We start from the raw sequence: 25,630 nt of genomic DNA, 5'->3' as shown, positions 1-25,630 counted from the left end.
TGTTTGTTCTGTGCTTTTCTATAGACAAAAATGCTCCCCTAATAGTTGGTTCCTAGAAAATTAGGCTCCTCTTACTAGAACTAAAGGCAAGTAGGGGTATCCTTTAATTCTAGTTTTGGAATGTGTGGTTTCCAAACTCTGAAACCAAAACTTACTCAAAATTAGGAAGGTTTTGGTTCTTCTTCCTTTTTTAATAGTGGGCTTTATTACCCTTAGGGATTTCTTGTATAGACTACAGCTCTTACCAGAGAACTTAGAGTATAGAATTTGTATTTCTGAAAATACCATTTCTCTATTTTTCAAGAAACTCAGTTAGCACTGAGATTTCAGGCAATGAACAATAGCATCAGCTATCATACAACCCCAGTTTGTAGCTGATTATTGTGCTTCTCACAGAGTGGCCCCCTCTTAAAATCTAAATGAGCAGCTTGTATACAAAGAAGTATGCTTTCCCCAACCTGATCTGGCCTAAATCTATCTACTTTGTTATATAAATGCTTCGTGTGTTTTCTGTTCATAAGCCAGCATTTATCAATGTACTTGACCTAAAACTCTATACTTTACTCCATGTAATACAGTGATATAAAAAGTGTAAAACAAAGAAATATTCTCCTAAATTACCTTAGCCATAATATCACTTTGGCATAGTAAAAAACAAAGGAACTAACATAAAGAAAAGCTTAGATACCAAATTGCAGTAAGTTTTACTTTTTAAATATATCGTATAAGTCAATAAAATATCTTCAAAATAATATTTACCCCAATATGTTTACAACATTTATTTTAATTTTGTAAACAAATAGCAAAGATAGTTTTAGTAGATTATATCTGGGCTGTAGTGACCCAATTATCTGGTCAAAGGGCTGCATGGATGCAAGAGACAGGGTGAGTTAAAGTTTAACTCCCAGGAATTGTAAACCAAACCTAAAGCCACTGAACCTTTGGAGTTTGATATGACGATTAGAGCATAACCCGAGTAACACGTTGAATTCGCCATAATCAAGGAAACCTTTTCCGGGTGGGGATCTCTGAAATTACTCAGGTATGATCCATGTGTTTCGCTTTTTTCTATTTCAACTCTGTGGAACTGTGCATTGTGGTATCAGTGGGAATGCAGTAAAAACAGCTTTTACCTTCTTCTATTATCGAGCCTAATTCTAGGAATTATCTAGCTTGTTTTTAGACAAATGAAACAAGCAGAAAACAAAAGAATAGATTGGAATTATTATATAATCTCAAAATGAGACAGCTGCCAGGATTTAATAAATTTCTGTAGACTTACCACAGAGGGTTCAAGAGTGGAGCCAATGTTGTGAGAAGTTTATTTAGCTCTAATCAGACAGCAGGGAGAGTTGTGGTTGAGTGCCTGTCCGGATCCTAGGACCCTGAGAAACAGAAATGTAATTAACAAAAGAAACAGTTTTAATATCACCGGCAGATTTTCAGTTCTGTGTGTGGGTCGTAATTCCTATCATACTTTAGACTTCGTGTATTCGATTATCTCCTGAGCTACTACCACCATAAAAAAGAAAGTCTTGGTAAACTCTTGTGATTTCCCCTGCCATTATCTTGCTAACCAAAGGAATGTTTAAACTATTCACTTCTGATTCCGTCCCAAAAAATATTATGGAAAATGACTGGTTTTCAGTGTGTTATATCTCAATCTTGGAATGGCTAATTATTATATTGTTTCCACAATTTGGGCAACTGTGCTGAGGTGGATGTATTTTCACATTTTTTTCTATACTCCAAAAACATTATTCACAATCAGAATATAATGGTATTTAAAGAAAGAAATCAATCTGGACATTTACCAAATATATCCCGTTTCTACCAGAAGCCCCCTAAACTCTCTGACTTTTTGTCATGATTACCTATGTAAGTTCCAAGAAGACTGGATTCCAAACTAAACGAGTTTATTTACTATAGGAATTTTCAGATATGTATTGTAATTCTCCAAGACGACGACGAACATAGCATTATTTGCACATTGTGCAGGATTAGTGTTTTGTAGAGCATATTTTGGTAAATGCAGCTCTAGTTATATTTTAGGATCATCAAAAAATGTGTTGGTCTGCTCTGCAGCTTTCTTTATAATGTGTGCTATGGAGCATGCAATGGGAGTATAGGTCTGGAAATGACAGTGATATCACTGATTTGTCAAAGCAGTAAGGTTTTGCCCTGCTAAATACAGAGAAAGAGACAAATGACTTATAAGGTTCATACTTTCTGGAATAACATTGACTCTGCCCATTTTAGACAACTCTTAACATTTTACTGTTCCGTTTTACTATTTATCGATTTTAAGGGAAAAAAGAAGACAGCTGGCAAGGAAAAGAAATATTGTTGTGGGCAAACATTATAAAATGACATAATGGATATTAAAACGCTATAAATACTTAGTTCTTATTTTCTACTGCACTAATACCAAGCTGGTTTTATGTCATTTCAAATATCAACATTTCTGACACTATATTCAGTGGATATTAATGAATGTGGCTCAAAAGAAAAGTGACTCCATTGTCAAGTAAGTTGAGGAAATGGTGTTAGAAAAGTTATAGCAGGTCTTGTTACCACATGAGTGTTTTGAGTAATAATGATAGCAAGTATCTATGAAGTACTATATTATCAGGTCTACTTCTTTTTTTTGTTTTGTTTTTGTTTGTTTTTTGTTTTTTCTTTTTGTTTTTGTTGTTGTTGTTTTGTTATTATACTTTAAGTTCTAGGGTACATGTGCACAACGTGCAGGTTTGTTACATATGTATACATGTGCCATGTTGGTGTGCTGCACCCATTAACTTGTCATTTACATTAGGTATATCTCCTAATGCTATCCCTCCCCACTCCCACCTCCCCACAGTAGGATCTGGTGTGTGATGTTCCCCTTCCTGTGTCCAAGTGGGTCTACTTCTAAGTTCTCTCCATGCATTATCTCATGTTATTCTTAGAACAACTCTATGGTGTAGATACTATTATAACAGTTTATAAATGGGAAAATGGAGGCACAGACAAGTTACCTAACAGGTTCAGCTACTCAGTTAGCAAGTGGCAGAGCCAGGCTCCTTTGTCTGGCGGTCTCATCCAGAGCCCAAGCATGTAACCATTATATCACACCCTCAAGCACTGGGGACTCATGACACATGCAAATATTGTCATTTATCACAATTATCTAAGAGAGTAGGCAATGTTTTGCTTCCTGGGCTTAATTTACAACAGAACATCTTCTTTCAGGAATATCTATCAATATCTCTCAAAATTAGTATTTCTCAGAATACAGGAGAAGAAAGAACAAATTGCTTTTATAGCCCATGTCCAGCATTCATAACAATGAGAATCAATTGAAATCATCACAATTGAAACATCTAAAGGACTTTAGAGTCTAGTCTTCTTCCACCAAATAGGACTACGCCTATCTGAGAAACTTTTAAAATTAATTACAGAAAGAACACTAGGCTTTTTGCCTCGACACAGCTAAGTGGAAACGCCTATTGCAAAACTCCCTAGGTTTGTGACCTTGGGCATATTGTTTGACTCCTCTGAATCTCAGATTCCTCAAATGTGAAATGGGGGTAAGATCTGACCCACAGTATTTTGTGAAGGTTAAATTAGATGATAAAGCGAAGGAGAGAAATGTGGTCCCGGGTGCTTAAGAATTCAGCAAAAATCCCACTTCCCTTTTCACTTTCCTATTTGTAATAACCTCCAGAAAAATTTTCTAAAATTGCCCAAGTATACCTATTAGGCCTTGTTTGTCAAAACAATACTAATAAAGTTGAAATCATAAACTGTACATAAAAAATTTTTGATGAATCACAAATAGTAGCAGTATTCCATTTATTCAGAGAAAGTCAGTCGGTAATTTTTTTCAGTATTAAAGCACACACACAGAGTATATTTTTATTTTAGAGATTATTGCTGAAGAAAACTCTTAGTTATAAAACCCCAACACCTTTTCACCCAAACCCGTGGGACACCCTGACACGGGGCATGCTTATTTCATCATGGAGGCAGTTGATGTTAAAAATCTGTTTCAGTAACTGTCTTTTAAAATATTGTCATCCCTTAGAAAGCTGAGTAGTACTGTGGGTACTATTGCACAATGGTTTTCATTGCCTTATGTGTCTCTAAAATGACTCAATAAGTTCAAACAAGACAGTATTGATCGACAGAGGATAAACACTATTTTATCTTATTCACAGAAACAGTAACCAGGCTCCTGCAAAGTGCAGCTCTCACAATCCAACTGCCCCCAGGAAAAGCATCTGGAAAAGGAGCAGCACCCTTGCGGTGACATTCCATATTAGAAATCTGTATCCCATCTGCTCCTTGGCCTGATCCTGTAAAATCCAGAGAGTTATTAACAAATGTTTGCTGCTGATTCAACCAGGAAAGCTACTTCATTGTTTTATTTCATCAAATCTACTCTGATGAAATAAAACCTAGTTTATCCGTTTTTTGTTGTTGTTGTTTGTTTGAGATGGAATATCATTCTGTTGCCTAGGCTGGAGTGCAGTGGTGCAATCTCAGCTCATCAGAACCTCCGCCTCCTGGGTTCAAGTGATTCTCCTGCCTCAGCCTCCCGAGTAGCTGGGATTACAGGTGCACACCACCATGCCCAACTAATTTTTGTATTTTTAGTAGAGACGAGGTTTCATTATGTTGGCCAGACTGGTCTCGAACTCCTGACCTCGTGATCTGCTTGCCTCGGCCTCCCAAAGTGCTGGGATTACAGATGTGAGCCACCACGTGCAGCCTAGGTTATCAGTTTTAATAACCACTTAGAATTTTTAATTTAATAAACTAAAATTTTGTATTGAATATTTTTTATTGATGCAATCCAAAAATTAAAACATGTCCTTTTGTAAAAAAATTATTGTCTTGACTAAAACATGCTGGTATCTTGAGAGCTCTAATTTGATTTCTTTTAAACATATGTAAGCTATTTTTCCTATATAGATTTATATGTGGAGTTTTATGCATATATGTATTAATCACATGAAGAACATTTTCCAAGTTTGTTTATTCAATAAGAATTGGTCCCTGGTAATATTAAGAGGGAAATATTAATAAGGATGTAAGATAAATCCCTCTGATTTGCACAGTTAGGTGCAATGCTCTGCTCCAGACATAATATGACTGAAGAGAATTAGCTCATGACAATTTAGGCAGACAGAATGTCTAAGTGAGCAGATCGGTTTGTAATTCTATAAAATCTCACTTGCAATGATGTAGTGATGCCTTCCCTTCCTCCAGCAATTAAAAAATAATCATTGCTTTAGGATGCCCAATTGATTTAAAAATCACTAGGTTGAAGTAATAGAACTAACTACAACAATACCTTATTTCTATAGGATATTCTAGTTTATAAAGCTTTTCATATAGTACTTATATAGATTTTTAACGACAAATTTCTTCATAGTTGATGTCAATTCAGTATGCCTAGTTTCTCCAAGGTAACTGTGTCAATGTTCACCATTCCAATTGTACAAATCTGATTAACTGAAAGATGCTCCCACCTAACGTTTATAAGCCCGACTCTGTTTATGTAGCACAATGATGATTAGGTAGTGGGCCTTTAACATCTTCACTGGATATTAATGTGCCTATCAATTAAGAGGTTAGATGAGGACAGGCGCAGTGGCTCATGCCTGTAATTCCAGCACTTTGGGAGGCCGAGGTCGGCAGATCACCTGAGGTCAGGAGTTCAAGACCAGCCCGGCTAATATGGTGAAACCCTGTCTCTAGAAAAATACAAAAATTAGCCAGGCCTGGTGGTGGGTGCCTATAATCCCAGCTACCTGGGAGGCTAAGGCAGGAGAATCGCTTGAACCCGGTAGGCAGAAGTTGCAGTGAACCTAGATCATGCCATTGCACTCCAGCCTGGGCAACAGAGTGAGACTCAATCTCAAACAAAAAAAAAAAAGAGAAGAAAGAAAGAAAGAAAAAGAGGTAAATGAAAACAGTGAAGAGCGGACATATGGGTTCATGTGGAAGGTGAGAGAAGAACCACTCCCATATAGGACCTAGAAGAAAATAGCCCTAAAAAGATGTAATTATAACTCAGTCCAGATGCTGTAACTAACACAGTGAAAGATATAAAGGAACAGAGATTTATAAAATCTCCTACCTGCCTGGCAGGGGACTGGCAAAGCATTGTGTACAAATGAAATTTTTTATTTCTATTGATTTTAGTATTCTTCTATCCACCTCTTCTATTGGGATTCTGCTTAGTGCTTATCTTTCCAGCTGGGGCCTTCAGCATGAACTAAATAGTATTTTAAATTATTAGGTGTAATTAAACCCTAATGCCTCTGACTTTTTGCAATGGAAGTCAGAAATCAAAATCTGGTTCCATAGGGGGAAAATTGTGTTGACACATATAGATGTTCATCTCAGGAATCCTCTTTCTAACCTTCTTTTCTGAAGATCCCTAACAACTCCTTGCCATTCATGTACTTATTACCAACTAATTATAATTGGCACTCTATGATGATGATAACGATGATGTTAATAAAAGCCCTTACATCCTGTTACATCCTGCCACATGCCAGGCACATAGGTTAACTCATTTAATCCTCCATCTCTCTATGGAATGGGTACTATTGCTAGGCCATTTTTCCCATAAAGCAACTACGGCTTAGGGACACAGAGAAACTTGCCCCAGGTCACACCACTAGTAAGTGGTGCAGGAGGGGGTCCAGGCAGTCTGGCATAGGCCACCCTGTGAACAAAGGACAAATGGAACACTGGGAAGCATCGAGGCTTAGAACTAGAAGAAAACTTTTGAGATCTTTTATTTGACAGAGAAAAGCAAGTTGGCTTCCCCAAGTTAGGTTTTTGTTAGAATGAAAACCCAAGGGCAGAACCCAAACCCTCAGGGGGGCTTTTCCATTGTACCACTTCCCACTGTATAGCATGTGTAATTCAAGCCGATTCTCTATGAAAATTCTGAGAGATGAATTACTAGAACCCCTGTGATTACAGAGGAATACTCCATTCACTCCAAGTCTCACCTTCTTTTCTGTGCCCAGACTCATGGACTGACGTAGCCAGAGACTCAGTTAAAGGAGACCCATTCTGTGACTTGGAGAGACTGACAGGCCCACATCACAGAGGAAATACATGCAGACATCGGCATGGATATGGTTTAGCTTTTCGTCCCCACCCAAATCTCATCTTGAACTGTAATCCTTAGACCTGTAGGAAAGAACCTGGTGGGAAGTGATAGGATTATGGGGTGGTTTCCCCAGCTGTTTTCATGATAATGAGTGAATTCTCATGAGATCTGGTGGTTTTGTAAGTGTTTGACTTCCCTCCTGCACACGCTACTTCTTTCTCCTGCTGTCATGTAAGAAGGCCCAAGCTTGCTACTCCTTTGCCTTCCGCCATAATTGTGAGTTTCCTGAGGCCTCCCCAGCCATGCAGAATTGTGAGTCAATTAAACCTCTTTTCTTGATAAATTACCCAGTCTCAGGTATTCTTTATAGTGATGTGAGAACAGGCTAATACAGGCACCATGACCATAGTGACAGGATAAACCATGGAGACATTACTGAAAATACAAAGTAATTGTCATAAATGACTTGGTTGCCTTACACTCAAATTCTGTTAGTGTCTGAAGAGGACATAGCACCTCCTACCTGGAGGACATACCGTTTTCCCCATGGAAAAAATAATTGGGCTGCCAGGTCTGTATCTGCTAAGGGAGTCCCATATTTAAACTGACCTAATTTAGAACTTTAAATTGAGACTCAGATGCCCCCAAATAGCAGCTCCACCAACCTGAATAGAGTTATTCATTTAGAATAAGAGTTTGTTTCCACAAGTTTTGTTAAAATACAAATTAGTTGGGATGTGGGGTGTGAGCGATAGAGACTAAAATCGCTTAACAGATTAACTAGCCTGGCAAAGCCTTGTGGGAAGCAAGTTTTGATGATGGGGAAGAGAAGATGTCAAGAGCAGATGGTCCAGGGAGGAAGTGTCACCAGTAACTTAGGGGTGATATAAGGGACATGAGTAGCAGCTATTTGTCCGATCTTTAAGAAATAATTAACTTATTAGAGAATTTTGTCAGTAAAGTCATTTGAGTATCACACTTGCAAGATACTAATTCATCCATGTCAAGTTTTCTCATTATTTCACAGACATTAAACAGGTGCATTGACTTGAATTGACATCATGCAGGAAATGCCATTATATGAACCCTTAAGATATTTTAAGAGAAAAACCTATAATGCCTGGAAACTCTTAGTTTTCTCTGACATTTAAAAGCAGCTGTAAAGTTAAATCCTCTCTATAATAATTTAGTAAATCAGAATTGCAAAGCATTTCCTAAAGCCCAAGGATCCAAAGCTCTGACCTGTGGTGTTGGCATAGCAGAGTGAGAGACAAATTACATGTTAAAGCAGAAGGCTCTGGACCTGGAATGCTTGGATACAAATTCTGGCTCCACCACTTGCTACCGTTTAACTCTAGGCAAATTACTGAACTCTGTGACTATTTCCTCTTCTGTAAAGTCAGGGTTGTTTTAATAATTAGATCAGAAATTATAAAGTGCTTAGAGTAATACCAAGCAAGTGTGCATAAACTTTAGCCATTTAGCTATAACTCTCATCATATTTCTGTGTTGATTACAAAATGCTTTACTAGAGGAAAATAGATGAGAAAGAGGCCATGAGGTAAAAATGTAGAGTGCTTTTTAGAGTAGAATGAGCTTAGAAATTAACTCTATCCCCATCACTGGCTTGCAGTGGAAATTTGAAACAGTCTCTCCATAATTTTCTTGTAGTGTTTTTTTTTTCTTTTTTAAGAATCTCAGTCCATCTCCCAGGCTGGGGTGCAGTGCTGCAATCTCGGCTCACTGCAACCTCCGCTTCCCCAGTTCAAGCAATTCTCCTGCCTCAGCCTCCTGAGTAGTTGGGACTACAAGCGTGTGCCATCACGCCTGGCTAATTTTTTGTATTTTTAGTAGAGACAGAGTTTCACTGTGTTAGCCAGAATGGTCTCGAACTCCTGACCTCATGATCCTCCTGCCTGAGCCTCCCAAAGTGCTGGGATTACAGGCATGAGCCACTGCACCTGGCCCTCTTTCAGATTTTTTCTAAGACAGAGACACTCCCTATCACACACAGGGTCTTCTAAATTAGTACAGAATGATTTGAAGGAACCTGGGTAATTATCAGAGGAAGCAAAAGAGAAATACAGCTCCTCCCATCAGAAAGCAAATCTCTAAGACTTTATCATTTTCATCATTATGAAAGAAAAGATCAGTACTCAAAGCCACTTATGATGATGCACGTAAATTAGTATAAAATCAGAACAAATACAATATGGCTTTAAAATAGAAACATAAGGCTATCTTCCCTTACAAGTGTCAGATTGCTTCTGTGCCACTGTAACACAGAGCTTTAGATGGATTTTTTTAAGCTTCAATCAGAGATCAAATATATTCCATTAGTCAGTGATTGACAGACTTGGTGAAAATTGAGTTTTCAACTTAAACTTCTCCAAATTGTCTGAGAAAATCAGATGCAGCAACTAAGTTCAGAAGGTCAGAGTCTCAGGCTAAAAAGAGAGGGAGAAACCTAACACTAGAAGAAGAATGAATGAAATAGAGCACACACAGCTCATTAGGTCTCTATAATATACCACGCAAATCATTGGTACCAGGACTATCGAATAATCAACCACTTTTAAGCTGAAGAATATCTACATTATATGCCATGATTACTGCTTTACCGATTCATAAGACAACTTAAAAATTAAACATGTATACAAAGACATTCTACTTTTCTCATTAGTCCATGCCATTATATAATTTCTAAATTCTGCCAACTCTCTTTCCTAGGAATCTTCTAGAAGTCAGGCATTTTGGGAATAGCTGAGTATCATAACTGAATAAAGACACCACAACAGTCACCTGTAGTAGTCAGATCTTACAGGTACTAGAACAATAACAGCACAAAGACCGAGTTATGTGTATGTATTAGTCAGCATTCTCTGGAAAAAATGTAATATATGTATATATAGGCAATAAATTTATAAATGCATAAAACATATAAAAATATAAATTTATGTAAATAGGCATATAAATATGTAATACTACACATATAAATACAAATAAAGAGATTTATTCTATGGGATTGGCTCATGCAGTTATAGAAGCAGAAGTCCCAAGATTTGCAGTAAGCAAGCTGGAGATTCAGGGGAGCCCATGCATAGTTCCAGCCCAAGTCCAAAGGTTTGAAACCCAGAAAAGTCAATGATATAAGTTCCAGTCCAGAAGCCATCAGGTTACAGATGCAAGAAGAGCCAATATTTCAAGTCCGAAGATCAGGAAAGGCCAATGTCACTGCTCTGTCATGCAGGCCGAGCTCCCTCTTACTCAGCTTTTATGTTTTATTCAGGTCTTCGGTTGACTGGATGAGGCCCACTAACATTGCATCTGCTGTTAAAATTTTTCAAGATCTTTTTGGGGTGAAAAAAACCTATCATTCATCTTTCAATCTTCAGTGTTGACAAGGACAGGACATTTATGAGTATTCCTGTTTCTGAGTTTCTGATAAGCTTGTCCAAGTTGAGCACAGGCTGGAAAATTTATAAGAGTATTGGAGGCAGAGCAGTTACAAAAGGAAAGGGGCATATACAAAGGTCTCTTGTGTGATGTTGTGCTGCAAACACTGACCTTTCAGAGTTTATTCACCCCTGTGTATATATACATATTCATGTCTGCACATGTGTGCTAGTACCTATATACATCTATACACACACACAATCACATATACCTGAGACCTAATGGAATAGACATGAATTTGGCTTAGCCAGGGAAATTATAGAAAGAATAATGGGAAACAAGGACAAAGGCACCTAGATAAAATAAAAAGCAACTGGTGTGCCTAGGAGACCTGATGGACTTGAGCGTGGAATAGCTCCAGACTTGCACTGAAAGAAAATCAGGAAAGTCAAGTTAGGACCAGGTCATGGCAGGCACTGAATGTCAGGTTAAGGGGCTGAACTGTTTCTTTCTAGTTAGTGATGGGTCCAGTGAAGGATTTAGGGCAGGAGAATACTAGAGGGAATATTTTAGGGAGATTGATCTTCCAGTGGTGTGCAGAACAGATATGCCATGCCTACAGGGTAGTAAGCAGTGACGTTTCTTTCACTCTACACTTTAGCCGAGCTCTGGTTAAGTCCAATAATGGAAGATGGGGTGGGAAATAGAGCTAGGAGTGTAGAGGGGGCAACAGGTAAGGATACGTATGTACCGAAAGCAGAAAACAAGTTAAGATCCAGGCTTCATGAGATGCCTATATTGAAAATTGCTCTGGATAAAGAGACTGTTAGGACTTCAGAGTTAGAATTCATAGCAATTCACAGAACTGCTCAGGCTCTTCATTATTCACTTGACTCAACGTTCCTACATCTGCTCCTTTCTCATAAGAGCTTTCCTTGCTCTCTGTCCTTTTTCTACCCCACAGCTTTTGCTTCCTTTCCATACATAGAACCACACAACAAATACTTGTTGTATGCATGCAGTGGTCATATAAATATCTTATTGTCTAGTCCTCATCAAAACTAAGTTGAAACAAATCATTTGAGCCAGAATCTACTAAGAGTCAGATTTTTTAAGGTAGTTCAAGGTTTTTATTTATAAATACTAACAACTAGGAGAACATTTACTCATTCGAAATTATGAAAACATAGACAAAACATTAGAGAAAATTTTGAATTATTATTTTCTCCTGCTATCTAATTTCTACCTTTCTCATGTAGTCTTTTTCTTTTTAATTAGATTTTTTATGTGAGTATATGGCCCATTTATTTGGCAGGTGGAATAAATTCAATTACTCTCAATTGTTTTGTTTGACCTGTAACATGTATAAGTTAGAGCTTAAGTCAGCTGTTCTAGATGCAACTGCATATTGTTATCACCTGAGAAGCTTTAAAATCTATCATTTCCTGGGCCCCATTCCAAACCAGCTGAATCAGAATCCTTCCGGGGTGGGGAAGATGATGCCTAAGCACAGGTGATTCTACCATGAGTCCAGGCAGGGAGCCTGGTTTTTGTGCACAGCTCCCGTATGTCATAGCTATAGGCACCTGGCTCTGCTCTAGCTGTTCTTAAGTAATCTTTTAATGCCAATTGGGAGTATGTTTTAATAGTGGTACAATATTTTAAGAATAAGGGTTTAAAGCAAGTTATTGCAAGTAACAGTTAAGGGATTTACTCAAACTGGACACAACCTCTGTTGGAGCAGATTACAGTGAAGTTTTGAGGGCACGGGATAAAAAAGAGGAAGGAGAGATTTAATGGAATGAACATTATTTGCTAAAATTTAAGAATGCTTGCAGTTAAATCTCGTGCTATTTTGACAAGATGTGCACAGGTGCATAGGTGAATGCTTCCTCTTCTGGTATTTCCTTGTGTAATTTATAGTTCACACTAAATCCTAGGGATTTAAAGTGCTTCTCATTGATATTTAAAGGGCATTTTAAACCAGTGGGAAAATGTCTTTCGAAACAGATAAAATGTACCTTTATAAAATCCACTTAATGAGAATATGCTAAAAAGCAAGATGTGTTTCTATTGGATCATAAATTATATAATTTTAAACGAGTTTTTAAATGAAAGTAAATTGTTCCAACTATTTGAAATTACTTTTTCCTCAAACAAAACAAAAAAATTTCTAGATGTCAGGATTGTTTTACAAAAATGATGATCTGATGATCTGTTGGCCAGATTAATATGCTTAACTTTCCTAAGAGTTAAGGTAACATTATTCCTTTAATGAGCTTGTATATTATTTCTGATTTGATGTTGTTTTTTAAAAATTGGGAAAACATGCCTTCTCTACCCCTTGCATGTTTTAATGCCCTGATTTAATACCGGTGTGTGTGTGTGTATGTGCATATACACAGATATACACATATATACACAAACACATATTAAAATTATAATAAAATAATCATTTGCTCATTATATATTTGCTTGTTCATTTTCTCTGATAAACTCTAAGACAGTGGTTCCTATGGTATTTTTTTTCTCTGACATAGTTTTTCTTTTCTCTATAGATATTTTCACTACAGTGCAATTTTTCCAGTATCTTAGGTTTTGCTATCTTAAGTTACTCTACTTAGGACTTAGAATGATTCCAAATAGGGTGGTATATAGATTTTAAACCCTAACAAACAGTAATCAAACATCAGCTAGCCCTATACATCCTTGCAAAAATAACAATTTATTTAGAAATTGTATCAGCATTACTCCTTTACAACATTTAATATCTTGCCTTGCAAGTTCATTATACGTGTCAGATGGATTCAGAAACTTCTTTAGCCATAGATATCACCAAAAGAGCAGGAAAGATAACAAAAAAATTAAGGAATAAAACAGAAAAAGAGATAGAAGAAGGAAAAATGAATTACATGGACATTTGAGAATGGAGAGAGGGAAGACCCTACTCATTCCCTGCGTGTAGCTGTATGTAACACAACTACACAAAGTAGTTGTGTTGGGTGTCTTGAGAAGCACTTGGGGCTTTGATTACCTCCACTACAACCTCATGAGATATTTCGTCTATAGATAATTTCTTCCTCTCTTGCTATCTACAATCCTGAAGAACTAAAAATCAGTGGAAAGAAGAATCAACATCTTAAATAATTTAAATGGCTGGGCACAGGGGCTCACACCTGTAATCCCAGCATTTTGGGAGGCTGAGGCGGGTGGATCACTAGAGGTCAGGAGTTCAAGACCAGCCTGGTCAACACGGCAAAACCCCGTCTCTACTAAAAATACAAAAATTAGCCAAGCATAGTGGCATGCATCTGTAATCCCAGCTACCCAGGAGGCTGAGGCAGAAGAATTTCTTGAACCCAGGAGGAGGAGTTTGCAGTGAGCTGAGATCACCCCACCACACTCCGGCCTGGGTGATAGAGCGAGATTCTGTCTTTAAAAAAAGCAAAAGAATTTAAATATAAGAATAAAAGTAAGCATGAAAGCTGAGCCAGATCTTGCCAAATGATACATCACTTGGTAAACCACGAAGGTGCCACACTTGCCAAGGAGTAATATTTCAATGAGATGTGACTCAGTGCATAGCAGACAGCTGAGTCCATTTGGACCATATCCACAGGGGGTCAATCCTTGATGTGTCCGAGTGAAGCATCAGACAAACCACCCACAACACTCCTCAAAGGAGCTATTACCATAGCTCACTTTCATTCCGGCAAAGAGGCTAAGTTACCATAGTGCTTCAGATGCTCCAGACCATGTGTCCCTATGGAAGAGAATGTGGACCACAGCATCACCCTCATCAGCTCATTACGGTGTCCTGTGTTCTTCACAGCAACACTTTAAGGAAGGCAGGGTAGCTATAATCTCCACACCTCCTGTCTAACTTTTTTTGACATGAGGAAACTGGAAAGAAGTAAAATTAGTAATTAGGAATACAATCTTAGCCTCCAGGCTACTTAAATTCAGATCATCTGTCTGCCACTCATTACCAGTGTAAACTTAAGCACTTTAAGCTCTCTATTCCTTGATTTATTACCCGTATCATAGGAATAATAATAGCTACACCACTGAGCTTTTATGAGGATTAAATGAATTATGTTTAAAATTTTCAGAACATAGCATTTGTGTTCAGTAAATGTTAACTATGTTTATTATTCTTACTTAAAATATTTTTAAATATTGCCACATAATAGGCAAAAAAATGTTATCTTGGTTTTTTGTTTTAATTTGCCTTTTCCTGATCACTAAAGATTACCATTTTTAAATCATAAGTTTATAAGCTATTCTGATTTCTTTTCTTTAAATTGACTGTTCATTTCCTTTGCTCATTTGTCCATTGATTTGTGTCTATTATTTATTTAAAAGTAATCTGTATATTACAGATAATATTTCTCTATCTACTATATAAATAACAATTATTCTCTTCCAGTCTGTGGGCTTTTAAAATTTCATTTATTTTGCCATTGCAGAAGTTTGTAATATTTTTGTAATCAAATCTGCTAGTCTTTTCATTTATGGTTCTTAATATGCTTGGTTCAGAAGACCTTCTGTACCATGAGATTATAAAAACACGCCTACATTTTCTTCTGGAGGTTACACAATGTTTTTAAAGGTTATTTCTTTATTCTATTTAGAATGCTGACATGTAATGAGGTGATATGCCCGCTTTATTTTTTTTCTCAAATTGTTTATGATCCCCCTATGAATTTGAAATAGCACCTATTGGTGAATTCCAGTACAAACAAAACTATGGGTCCAGAGTTTTTATTTTACTCCATTCATCTGGTTGTCTACTTCTATGCTTGTTGTAATCTTAACTGTTAATTAGGGTGGTTCCAAATCATTATAAACTGTCAATATATGTTGTGGCATTTATTGCACATTGTTCCTGCCAGGTGAACTTTGAAATCAATTTGTCAAATTTCAGAATAATTTCATTGGACTTTAAATTAGAATTGCATTAAAGTAATAATTTGGGAAAAACTGATCTTTTTATATCAATAAGGCTTCCATTTATTAAGGCCTTTAGATCTTTCAGTCAAATTTTATAATTTTTATATAGGGTTTAAACATTGCTTATTAAGTTTATTCATATTTTATGTTTTTATTCTATTTAGACCTTATTATACTTCACTTGCTATTTCTGTTAAATACAGAACATTTATTTTATAAGTTTCTTTGTAGTAGTCTTTCATTAGTTTCAATTGTATTATATAGTTGATTTACTTGTTTTTAATGAGAATAAATGATTGTGGTGTTTCATTACTAAGTCTAATGTTTGTTTCATGTTTCTGAGAGACGCTTTTTATCAATTTAAGGATGTTTTGTTCTACTGCTAACTTATGAAGATGTTTTCTTAAACCAATAGTGGGTATTAACTTTCATTAAGTGCCACTTGTAGATTTACTGTGATGATCGCGTGTTTTCTCTTTATCAATGAAATGAATTAAACTTCCAGAATCCCCAATGTTCTATAAACTTTATATTTTTGTACTGCTCTCATCTTGCTCATTGTATATTATTATTTTGTATGCCTTTTCATATATAGTTCATATCTATACTCCTATATTTGTCTAGTGTTCTACTTTGTAGTAAATTTTTCTCTATCATATATGATGAGCTTGTAGATAATTTCAGAAGTTTTCTATTAGTTTCTACTCTCCAAAAGGCTTTATATAGCAAAGGAATAATTTGCTTCTAAAGTGATTTATAAAACTTGCCTAATAAAACAATCTGGACCTGGTGTTATTTGGGAGGAAAACATTGAATGTTTTCAATGTAGATTATGATTACTAGTTTATTCAAATTTTAAACTTATCCTTGAGATAATTTTAAAAATTCACACTTTTCTAAGGTTTTGTCCACTGTATGTATATTTTTCAAATTATTGGTAAAAGTATTCTCTTTTGTAAAAGTCTATGACTCTTTGGTTATATCCAATTTTTCTCTTGTTTTGAAAATTTATTTACTCCTTTTTACCTTGTCAGGATTGCTAGCTGGATGCTAATTTACTACTACAATCAGCTGTTACATACACTTATCAAGTATACAGATTTGTTTTATTAATTCTACTTTTCTCTTTGATTCCTTCTAATTTCTTTTTGTCCATTTCACTCTTATCCTAGCTTCTTTAGTTGAATGCTTATTTTCAGCGTTTATTGTCTTGTAATTAATAATAAACAGACTATAGTTTACAAAAATCTACTGTACATTTCAAAATAGCTAGAGAGAATGATGTGAATGTTTTCAGCGTAAAGAAGAGACAAATGTTTAAAGTGATAGATATCCCAATTATACTGTTTTAAGCTTTACAAACAATATAAAAGGATTAAATTATCACATGTACCCTCAAAATATGTACACCTATTAGGTATTAATTTAAAAAGAAAAGCAAGAATAGAAACTTGACCACATCTTAATGAAAAGCATGACATTTTCATTAACATTCATTTATTAACATAATTTTAACTTTTATATTTTGTATTATGAGCAAGAGCTATATATCATAGAAAGCTAAAAATAGTCAAATAAGCAAGAATGAAGAAAACAAAAATAATTTGTTAATTCACTCACCCAGAGATAACCAATTAGCCTTGTGTAATCAAAGTATTTTTGAATATAAAAATTAATACAAATGAAATCAGACCATACATTCGGTTTTGTAGCCTGCCTTTTCCACTTTACTATATTTCACAAATATCTCTCTAAGTTATTATATATTCTTCTAGAACATTGATTTGATTAGCTATACTATATCACTGCTTATCCAAATATTTCTTTATCATTAGATATTTCAGTTGTGCCTACCTTTCATAACAATACTAATATATTCTATGAGAGGTGACAAGCATGAACAATCTTAGGACCTTAACGACTTTTCTACTAGGCAGCAAAAACAAAGATAAATGAAATAACTGGATCCATTATTAAGGCAACATAAAAGAGCTCAAGATAATGCATTTGAAGTTGAATTTTTCTCTGCATTGGAGAAACAGGAGGAGAATAACCAAAGAGAAAATCATAGATCATGGCTAAGATGAGTTAAACAAAGCAGCAAATAAAGAATAAGAATGGAATATTTCTATAGCACCTTCTACATGCCAGGTACTATGTTAGGCACTCTCACATTCATTACTTTATTTATTTCATGCTTAAAAAAATCTTCAAGTTAGGTATCAGTATTCTTATCCTTTTTTAGACTAGAAAACCAGACCTCAGAAAAGTTAAAATCATGGTGGCAGAACTAATTTTTTTTTAACTTTTTTTTAAGTTCAGGGGTACAAGTGCAGATTTATTACACAGGTAAACTTGTGTCATGGGGGTTTGTTGTGCAGATTATTTCATCACCCAGGTGTTAAGCCTAGTACCCATTAGTTATTTTTCCTGTTCCTCTCCTTTCTCCCACCCTCCATCCTCCAAAAGGCACCAGTGTGTGTTGTCCCCCTCTATGTGTCCATGTGTTCCCATCACTTAGCTCCCACTTATAAGTGAGAACATATGGTATTTGGTTTTCTGTTACCCTCCTCTGCAGCAGGTTCCACAAGTTTAAAGATGCTTACATTTACATTTCAGTTCTGTGACTGTGTAAGTTTGCTACAGATAATGCAGGAACAGAACTGAAATTTCAGTGTAAGCTTGTCCTTCTTTAAAAATGTGGAAACCTACTACAGAAGAAAATTTTTGTCAATACTTATAAGTAAAATTAACATGTCCACTATGAACAACTTTTACATTTCTTTTCTTTCTTTAATTTAAGCCTTGTCTTGGCCCAAATTGACAAGTTCCAAATTAATATATGATTTATTACTAATGCCTTAATAACATAGAGGAGGTTCTGGTTAATATTTTTTTCTAGTATTGTTTTAAAAAACTAAGATGTTGCATATTGGGACTTTGTGTGATGTCTTCATGGCTACATTTGGAAATCTTATGTATACGTATTCTCTATTAATTTTGCTACAGCTCATGATGCATGACCAAAATGCATGCTACCACATGAATTAATTTCCAAAATAGACTTAAGATCAATTGTAAATATTTTTCCAATGTGGATATTAGAGCTTTATATCAAGCAATGCAAAGTAATATTTACTTAGCATCATCAGGCAAATTAGACTTCAGTCATAAATCCTTCACCAACCATTTCAGTACTATCTAGAATTTCTTTCATGTAAAATTCCCAGGAGATACTCAAGGGCTGAAATTCATGCTAAAACCACTTGTACAACTCGCATGTTACAGAAAAGTTATGTCAAGGCACAATTAAACGTTGAGGAAAGACTGGATTCAGTTTGGAGAGGTCCCAGTGGCAAGTGAAGCCATCATGGATTTGAAATGCACATGGAGCACATCACTGTACAGGCCCCAGTGGCTTCTCACTCAATTACAAAAGAACACTTCTCTGCTTACCAAGTCAGAAATAGTCTTTGTCCCCATTCAGTTTTCTTATCCAATTTCTTCTGAAAAATCAAATCAAGATGGTAAACATACTATTAAGAGAATGCCTCTATTTCCTAACTCTAAATTGTTTACCACGGTGCAGATATTAAATTAATATTTGCTGACCATTTTGTTAAAGTCGAGGATAATTACTTTAATTTTTAACCAAGAAACCATCTAACTTTAATTCTGTATTTATCTTTTGTCTCCTTTCTGTTCTTCTCTGCCTGTCATTCACACTGACCATTTCTTTTGTTTGTATAAACTTTTGGGGTGCAAGTGTAATTTTGTTATATGCCTAGATTGCAGAGTGGTTAAGACTTTTAGGGTATCCATCACCCAAATAATCTACATTGTAACCATAAAGGAATCCCTCATCATCCACCGCCTTCTCACCTCATGACCTTTCCAGATCTCCATTGTCTATCATTTCACTCTCTACCTCCATGTGTACACATTATGTAACTCCCATTTATGAATGAGAACAGATTTGTTTTTCTGTGCCTGACTTGTTTCACTTAAGAAAATAGCCTCCAGTTCCACCTAGGTTGCTGCAAAAGATAAAATAAAATGAAATAATTTCGTGATTTTTTATGGCTGAATAAAATTCTACTATATATTATATATATAATACATTAATACATTATATATATACTATATATATATAATTTTCTTTATCCAATTGTTGATGGATACTTATGTTGATTCCATATCTTTGCCATTATGAATATTACTGCTATAGACATATGAGTGCAGGTATGTTTCTGATATATTGATTTCTTTTCCTTTGGATAGATACCCAGTAGTGCCCAACTACCATTTCTAGTTCTGTTTTTGCCAAGCTATGCTTTCATGACTCTTTAAATGTGTTTTTCTAGTATGTACTCCTCTTACCTTTGTCTTGTATCTTTCCCACTTTACCATTTGAAAGACTTTAAGAAAAAAAAAAACAGGCCAGGCATGTTGGATCACGCCTGTAATCCCAGCACTCTAGGAGGCCGAGATGGGAAGACTGCTTGAGCCCAGGAGTTCGAGACCAACCTGGGCAACATAGATAGCCCCGTCTGTATTTTCTTTTAAAAAAATTTATACATATATAATAAAATACTCATTTTCCCTCTTTCTCTGTTTCCCTAGCTGCCAACTTAATGGTACACTAGGGCAGTAAGACCGTCTACCATTCTCATAACTTCAGGCAAATCTAGATAACAAATCTCACCCAAAATCCTCGCTTAGTTTTCTTTCCATGACTTGGTTCTTCATGTGGGATCAGTTTTTTAGGTACAAGATAAAAGTGTTTCCTCTTTCTAGCTCAGGGTTATAATCAAAGAGCAGGACATACTATCCAGCTAACAGGTTTAGATTTAGAAAAGTCAGAATGTACTACCCTGCCTGTGTCTCTCTTCCAACTTCCTTCTCATCTGTTTCCCTGCCAACTTCCCTGAAACTGGACCCACTGGCACCTGAGGCCAACAGGGTCAGGAACTACAGCTCCAACTTTGCCCAATTTCCATTGAGTAGTTGCAGCCAAGTGACAAGGTGAGCTATTCATTCCAACCCCTCTCTGCCTTTCAGGAAGGCAGAAGTCTTGAGCCCCCAATAATTTCTGGATCTTTGTTTTCTTGGTCAAATAGTCACTGATGTTGCAAATATAAAACCAGAAAGAGATAGAAAAGTGTGTACAAATATCAATTTTATATTTTAATCACTCTGCACTCTGAATTTTTTTACTTTTCTTGTCTCTCTCACAAGTATGATGACATATTCATAAACGCGGAGAAACCACAAAGATCAATTTCTTATATAAAACAAATCCATTCCAGGACAGAACTTTCAGGAAGTAACTGGAAAAAGAGAAATAATAAGTATCAGGACTTTCAATTCAGATTAATTTTACTTCTGATTGACTGCAAGTCACTGTAATTTATAAAATTGCTGATCCAAAGTTTTGCATTTCTTCTATAAGTATCTATTAAGCACTTAGCATAATGTCAAGCTGAGCCTTCTAGGCAAACAAAGATGAAGTACAAGATAGTCCCTGTGCTCAGAAAGCTCACAGTTTAGTGAGAATGTTAGACATGGAAGCCGACAAATACAGTCATGTGTGAAACAATAAAAGGACATACAGGTTTTCTTTGAGAGCACTGAGGAGCTGACACTTAAAGGTTACCTACAGAGGTTGTCAAAGAAAGAGAGCATCACAGAGCAAAGAAGATGTTAATCAAGTCTAGAAGAATCAGTAAGGCCAATGTGGTGAAGTTAGGAGGCATGGGAAGGAAAAGGCATTCCAAGCAGGGAAACTGGAGGTGTAAGAAAGCATGGGAAGGCCCAGTGGCAGGGCATGTGAATGACACCGAAAGGGGAGTCTAGGATCTAGTCCTGAAGGGACAACGTGTCATGCTAAGAACCTGGGACTTTATCCTTCTCACAGTTGGTTTTGAAATTCTGCCTCTTAGATTTAGAGATTGATAATTATAATAATTAAAATGATATAATAGCTACTTTTTATTGGATATTTATTAAATGCCAGAAACCATTTTAAGTGTTTTAAATGTATATTCATTATTTAGCTCTCAATATTAATATTGACTCCTCAAAGAACATTATGATGGATGTATTATTATCCTAATTGTATTAATTTAGTATTAGGAGTAGTATTTTGAGACAGGATCTCATTCTGTCACCCAGGCTGAAGTGCAGTGCAGCTCATTGTAGGCTCAACCTCCCAGGCTCAAGTGATTCACAGCCCAGGTAGCATGACTACAGGTGCATGCCACTACACCTGGCTAATTTTTTGTATTTTTTGTAGAGGTGAGCTTTTGCCAGGTTACCCGGGCTGGTCTGGAACTCCTGGACCTCCCAAAATGCTGGGATTACAGGCATGAGCCACCACATCCGGCCCCCTCCTAATTTTATGTGTAAAGAAACAGGCTCAGATAGCTTCCTCTAGGACGAAAGTGGAAGAAGAAAAGATGGGACCTGCCGGGAGGATTGGCCAGGCTCAGTGGCTCACGCCCATAATCCCAGCACTTTCGGAGGCTGAGGCGGGCAGATCACCTGAGGGCAGGAGTTCAAGACCAGCCTGACCAACATGGAGAAACCCCATCTCTACTACAAATACAACATTAGCCAGGCGTGGTGGCGCATGCCTGTAATCCCAGCTTCTCAGGAAGCTGGGGCAGGAGAATTGCTTGAACCCGGGAGGCGGAGGTTGCGGTGAGCCAAAATCATGCCATTTCACTTCAGTCTGGGCAACAAGAGCAAAACTCCATCTCCAAAAAAAAAAAAAAAAGAAAGAAAGAAAAGAGGTGACCATTTTTACATAGCAGGTTTGGTGGTGAGGATACATTTGAACCAAGTGTTCCATTGCTAATAAAAACATACTGTCTGAGAGGACAAGGAGACACTGATCGCCAGTTAATGGAAGCTGTAAGAACTAGAGGAAGCCTTGGCTTTCAATACTTTGTGTCCTTTCCTTATCCCATTGTTAGAAGGGATATAAAGAAGAAGGGAAAGGGGAGGAAATTATACAAGCAGGAGTTGACATTTCATCAGGCCCTTTCTGGTGTTCTTTTGCTGTTCCTCTACTCTGCTTCTCCTCCAACATGAGCTATTAGCAAACCTAGGGCAATTCTTCACAGGTGTTTTCTCATTTCATCTTCACAACAATATGATGCACAGCCTGCTCATCACTCCAATTCACAAATGAGGAAATTGATGCTTAGAGACAGTATGTGAATATATGATTCTTTCCTGTAATATTGACTGTAGCCTTCCCCTCCATCCAATCTCCATCTTTTTTGACCCTTTCTGCTCTCAGCCATCCTCAACTAGATAACAGTGCTGTGCCACAAACCTGCGGATTTTCTCCACAGAAATTATATAAGTACACTATATTTTACTTAGTCCGTATTGATATATATTGGTTGTACATATTTTGAGGGTACATGTGATATTATGATACCTCTATACAATGTATAATGATCAAATCAGGATAATTAGAATATCACATCAAACATTTATTTTCTCTTTATGTTTGCAACATTATGAATCTTCTAGTTATTTTAAAATATATAATGAATTATTGTTAACTATAATTTCCCTACTATACTATCAAATATAGAACTTCTGTCTTGCTGTACCTTGTACCCCTTAACCAACTTCTATTCATCTCCTTCTCCCCATTACCTTTCTCAGCCTCTGGTAACCACCTTTATACTTTTAACCTCCATGAGATCTACTTTTTGTATTCTAGTTATTGATCTTATTTATTATCTCTCTCACCCCCTATAAAACTCCATGATATTTTGGGGGATGAGAGGTTTGGTTTTTTTTCTCATCTCCATCTCTATGTCTTGAAAATTCTTAGAAGACAGTAGATATTCAATAAATAATTTCAGAATTAATAGGTGATAAATACTCATGAATGCTTTTCTCTATCTTTCCAAAATCTTAATGCCTGCCCTGTTTGTTTTAAATTCTATTGCTTCAACAAGATAGTTTGAGAACTATCCTTTCATAATTCTGATCTGAAGAACTTACAAGGTGCTAAATTAGAAGATGTATTGCAAAGCCTTTATTTCAAATTGGCCAATATGTTTAATAAAAGTTTGACTTGCTTAAAAGAAATATTTATCTGGGATTCAAGTTCACTCCTTAGAATAGGTCAACACTTTGAGAGGGGGTTGTTTTTGCAAAATAAAAATTAAAGATTAAGTGTTTCTTGTGGCAAATTTTGAATTTTATTTCCATGCCCTGATTCCCAATGACGTGACACTATAGTTGAGATATTATACCGATTTTCTCAATAACTTCAGAATGAATTTATATGTGATCAAAAGACCTTTCTGATTTCAAGATACCTTTAATAACCTTTACTAATTATTAACCAAAACTAAAGGCAGATTTTGCAAATACAAACTTGTCATTTCCCCATGACTGTTATCTTTTTGATGGAAAAGATGAAGTTCAGCAAAGAACAAATCTACAACTTGGCCAGAAGACGGTAGACTTTGCCTTCAAAGAGCTGTAATACGTACATAAATAATCTCATCAGACCCCATCCTTGCTCTTGCAGGTTAATTAAGCACAGTGGGAGGGTTTGAGAGTATCCTCATGAAAAGATAATTTTAGTAACATTTGGGAAAAGAGCAAGGGTTAAATTTTATCTGAAAGACTAGTTTCCTTTGTAAGTCTTCAAAATGTTTTGCCTTTTGCAAAGTACAGACGCTGAAGCTGGCATATTAACTTACTAAGTTAGCAGATTCCCCCTAAAACACAATGCCCTAAAGCCAGGCAGAGGGTAGAACTGGCAAACAGAGAGCATTAACTGTATGCTTCTTGAAACAATCAGTGAATGCAAACTGAATTGCCCTGGGTCAGCAGCAAGCAAGAACAATCAGAAAGGTGAAGGCAAGAATGTCCATGTTTATATAAAGAGGATGACATTGTTCTACCCTAAAAAGAGCTAACTCTGTATAATCTCATGTTTTCCTTTGATATTCTAAATTATACTGAAAATATACTTCCTTTTTTTTTGAGACAGAGTCTCACTCTGTTGCCCAGGCTGCAGTGCAATGGCATGATCTCAGCTTACTGCAACCTTCACCTCCCAGGTTCAAGCAATTCTCATGCTTCAGCTTCCCAAGTACTTGGGATTACAGGCATGCACCACCACTCCTGGCTAATTTTTACATTTTTGATAGAGATGGGGTTTCACCATGTAGGCCAGGCTGATCTCAGACTCCTGACTTCAGGTGATCTACCTGCCTTGGCCTCCCAAAGTGCTGAGATTACAGGGATGAGCCACCGCGCCTGGCAAAAATATTACTTTCTAAATGATACTTATCTGTTAGCTTGGGGACATTTATTTAATTATACTACTTCAGTAGTAGAATACCTATTTCTATTACTAATAGTAGTACTATAGTAATACTAATCATAATGATAGTAGTAATAGTAATAACTAGTAATTATAATACTCTAATGATAGTAGCAATAGTAATATTAATAGTATTAGTAATACTACTATTAGTATTGCTATTGCTACTAATATTGCTATCGCTACTACTATTACTATATTGGTATTATTACTACTATTAGTAATACTAGCACTGTCATTACTAATAGTGCTACAATTAGCAATACTAGTGCTACTAGTAATATTAGCACTAATATTAGTGTTATTAGTAATGGTTGTACTATTAATACTAATATTAGTAGGTAGTCCTAATAATATTGTTATTGTTACTAATAGTAATACTCTATTACTATTCTGTCATTCAAGTAATAGCAATTTTAGTAATAGAATACCTTAAAGCTGCATTTTTCAGAAATGATCACTTCAGCTTCACTTTTTTCTTTCACCCAATTTTTCACCCAGTTTCTTATATTATAAATGATGTCTTCATTCTGAGCCTTTAAAGGACAATGTGAAGCAGTACATGCATATGACAGAAAATTTTCAAAAGTACCTATATTCAAATACATTCAGGTTGCATTTGATTCAGATCATTGTAAAACATATTTCCTCTGTCCTGGTTGGCAGAGCACATTCAGCAGGGTGAAAACCCAGCATAGAACCTTCCCCGAGCCACTGATAACTGCAACCCAGTGTGGCAGCCTTCACCTCTGTGTATGTGGGAAACTCCAGGGCCTCACACTCCCACAGCTTAGAAC

General features: G+C 36.2%; 1 protein-coding gene across 3 annotated transcripts in view; it reads left to right on the top strand.

Annotated features, from left to right (window-relative positions):
- Positions 1-954: 954 nt before the first annotated feature.
- Positions 955-25,630, top strand: part of LOC105481002 (APOBEC1 complementation factor) — an 84,754-nt gene continuing 60,078 nt past the window's right edge. For 2 of the 3 annotated variants that reach the window (XM_011740250.2, XM_011740244.2), the window contains exon 1: positions 955-1,042. The gene's annotated coding sequence lies outside the window, so the exon portion shown is untranslated. The remainder of the gene's footprint in view (positions 1,043-25,630) is intronic. The other variant, XM_071069548.1, reaches the window with a different exon arrangement.

The sequence above is a fragment of the Macaca nemestrina genome, chromosome 9 (assembly GCF_043159975.1).
Source record: "Macaca nemestrina isolate mMacNem1 chromosome 9, mMacNem.hap1, whole genome shotgun sequence".
Lineage (NCBI taxonomy): Eukaryota > Metazoa > Chordata > Mammalia > Primates > Cercopithecidae > Macaca > Macaca nemestrina.
This window is presented reverse-complemented; position numbering and strand designations above follow the sequence as displayed.